The 3,576-nt window shown below is 56.2% G+C and overlaps 1 pseudogene; it reads right to left on the reverse strand.

The window, feature by feature from the left end:
- Positions 1 to 589: 589 nt before the first annotated feature.
- On the reverse strand, positions 590 to 1,837 carry LOC106833049 (epithelial splicing regulatory protein 1-like; annotated as a pseudogene).
- Positions 1,838 to 3,576: the final 1,739 nt, after the last annotated feature.

Consider the following 3,576-nt stretch of genomic DNA (forward strand, 5'->3'; position numbering starts at 1 on the left):
ATGGCACCCTACACAGAGAACACAGTCAAGCCCACATGGCTTCTGACCTACAGACCTATGAACTAATTAATGGTGTTCTTTAAGCCACTAGATTGGTGGTTATTTGTTAGGTGGCAATTGAAAACTAATACAGACATCCTGGCACTGCCTCTTGGCACCAGAGCCATGGCTTCATCTAAGAAAACCTCCACAGCCTGGAATTTTGGCTCAACCAGATAAATCATATGGTAGGGGAGGAAGCAAAGATGAGGTGTAGAGTACCAAAAAGGGACTCACATTACCCTGGTGTGTAATAATAAGAAGCATATATTTTAGTCTCTGTCCCCAGTTTCTGACACAGAACTCCTAAAACCCCCTGTAGATAGGGGTGCCAGGAGAATCTCCAGTTCTAGCATTTAGTCTTTGATCCCAGTTGCTGACACAGACCTTTGTAATTTCCTAAACAACAGAAGCATATGACACTGAACTCCTAATGCCCCTGGAATTCCCTCAGGTGTCTTTTGTTCTAATGAGGTGACTGTGGTGGGCCCCTGGATGGGGGCAGGTCACCAGAAAGACCATGACGTGATTAGAACTTTCAACCCCATCCCTAAATGGAGTTATGATTCAATACCACGTGAACCTCGTGGGTTCGACTATCTGTGGAAAACACCCCAGAAAGTTGACAATGTCCTCAATTGTGGCTGCATGGGGAAGACCTCGAAGGCATACACCATCTCTAACATTTGTAGGGGTACAAACTGCTGAGGTAGCATTGGAATAAAGGGAAGGGGTGGAAGAGGAATGAGCGGGGAGGAGGAGAATGGATTCAGCACTTGCCAAGCTTCATTGGCTTGGCCACCACTTCATTGGCTGTGGCTCTGGCAGAGAGCTCCCACATGTGGACAATGACTTGATTTTCCTTGGAGGGAAGTTGGGATCTCTCACTGGATGTACCACCAGCAATTTTAAGAAGATCTTCACCTGTTGCTTTGTAAACCTGAATGCACTGATCTCCACGTGACGTCTGTGCCTCTGTAGTGTCAATCTCTGCGCTTCTCACTTACAAACAGAACCAGAGCTTCTCTAGCTTTCCACCCTGGGCATTCAGACAAAGCGCTGCGGCTCCCCTGGCACTACTGAATACTTTGAAGAACTGCAGAATCTATGGGAAGACTGCCATGTCAACCTCCAGCCCTGACTACAGTGTTGTTATCAATACGTTCCATCTTGCAGCAAGTGCCACTTTCACATTTGTAATGTAATCTCTCTGGATCTGAAAACCTGTGATTATAAGGCTCTGAAATCATTGCTAAAATTATATTCCCTGTATCTTCAACTGGAAAGGCTCCATACCAGGAGATTGAACTATTCTTCTCAAAATTTAACACTGTCATTGCGGCAACACCCAGTTTATCAGGTGAACCAGGACAACACTTTTCGAAGATCAAAACATGAATAGAAGCATTCAGGCAATAAGTTCTTGGAAGCCTCAGGATGCAGAATGTGACATGAAGCCGACGAGCAGCAAAGAGAGAGAAAGAGGCCACCGGCCAATGTTCAGTCCGTTGCTCACTGTCTGACGGGTTAGACCATCGGAGGGCTTGGTCCACTGCAGCGCGGAGGACAGGGTTTTGGCGTCGATTTTAGTTTCTTTACAATCCCCCATCAGTTCTGACTCATCCAGTCTAAACAGTACTTCGTGCATCTGTCCCACCTTCTTGTGGGGCAGAGCCACGACTTTCCATAAGAGCACGATCAGCTCCTTCTCATTGGAGCCCAGCTTGACCCCAGTGGATCCAGCAGGGATCCCAAAAAGCCCTACCGAGTAATCCAGAGACGCCGGCATGACGATAGGTGGGGACAGAAGAGGGGTCGGGAGGCGGTGAGGGGGTGGAAATGAGAACGAAAGAACCTGTGCTGAAACCTCTTCTAGGAGAGAAAAAAAGCGGCCTGGCCTCTCTACCGCCGCCCCTACTGAAAGAGCGGTAACCGCCCCCCTCCCCCATCCCCGGTCCACGCCAGAGCCGCGCGCCACCCCCAGCCTGGGGAGCGATGCGGCCGGGCCCAGGGACCCCGAGCTCCGCCAGCAGCCCCGCTCCGCAGCCAGGGGTCGCGGGGCCCGCTGGGCCGACGAGCCCGCCCGACCTCGGCCCGCGCCGCCGGCGTGGCCAGGCCAGGAAGGTCCCCCGCTGCCTGGACGGCCCTCGGGACTCTGGCGGGCGCCTGTGGCGATGCCCGTGGACCTGGGGCCCTGGGCGAGCTGAGAGCCAGGACAGGCTGCGCGCCCGGGACAGCACGAGGAGACAGGCCGGGCGACGGCGCCTGCCAGGCCCGCCAGGAGCGTCCCGGGGTGGCCCAGGACGGCAGCGCCGATCCCGGCGGTTGGCCCCCGCGGGCCGAGGAGGAGCCGCTGCCCGCGTCAGTCCGTCCGTCCGTCCGTCCGTCCCTCGGCGAGACCCTGCCCGCGGCCCGCCCCGCTCACTCGGAGGATACCCGCTGCCCGACGCCCTCGGCCCCTCCTCCGTCCCCCGGCCGCCCCGCCGCTCTAAAAGACCCCCCCCTCCCCCCGCCGGGGACCGCTGCCAGCACCCAAACCGGCTGAGGGGCACCGGGCCAGGCGGCCACTCGGCGTCCAGAGAGAGCCCAGGGACAAGGGCGGCCGCGCGCTCCTGTCCAAAACGTCTTCAGTCCCCAGGACGGCCCCTCGAGGCCCATGGGGGTCAGCCGGCAACCCCGCCGTCCCCTCCCGGGGGCACCTGGCCCGGCCTGCCCGCTCCGGGACGCGCCCGCGTGGACGCGGAATCTTACCGCGGTGCGCGCTCGGCCACGAGCAGAGGGCTTGCGGGCCGCCAGCAGCCGGGCGACCGTGGCCTCCAGGTAACCCTGACCCTCACCTTCCATTCAGGGGCGAGGCGCGAGGGGGAGGAGTGGTCCAGGGAGACACACGCCCCGCAGCGGACCCTGAGAGGTTGCAGCGCGGTGACCCAGGGCGGCGGGGCCTTCCCGCCCGAGCCCGACGCCCACCCGCAGCCCCGGGATTCTCTCGTGTCAGAAGGAAACCAGGTCCTCCGCTCCAAGAATAGCCAGAATAATGCCCCCCTCACCCCCCTCCCCCAAATGTCCACACGTGAATATGTTAGCCTACATGGCAAGAGGGACTTTGAAGATGTGAGTGAGGTTAAGGACCTTGCTATGGGGAGATTATCCTGGATGTTAAAATGGGCCCCATGTAATAAAAATGGAGAAACTTTTCTGGTGTAGTCAGCCAGAGAGAAATGCAACACCACGGAGGAAAGTCGGAGTTCCTGGCTGCCAAGGATTCTCCCGAGAGCCTTCAGAAAGGTGCCCAGGCCTGCCAACACTGTGACTTTAGCTCAGTGACACCCAGGTCACACTTTCACGTAGGGAACTGGAAGATTATAAATTTTAGTTGTTTTAAACTGCTAAGTTTGTGGTAATTTATTACAGCAGCAATAGATATTGTAGGAGAGGAAGACATTACCCACTCTAGGTCCTCCTGGAGGGGCTCCAAATTAAATTCATGTGAGACAGAATAACAGGAGAAAATCAAATAAAGCTTTATAACATGTATAC

The sequence above is a fragment of the Equus asinus genome, chromosome 8, assembly GCF_041296235.1.
Source record: "Equus asinus isolate D_3611 breed Donkey chromosome 8, EquAss-T2T_v2, whole genome shotgun sequence".
In the NCBI taxonomy this organism is placed as follows: Eukaryota; Metazoa; Chordata; class Mammalia; order Perissodactyla; family Equidae; genus Equus; species Equus asinus.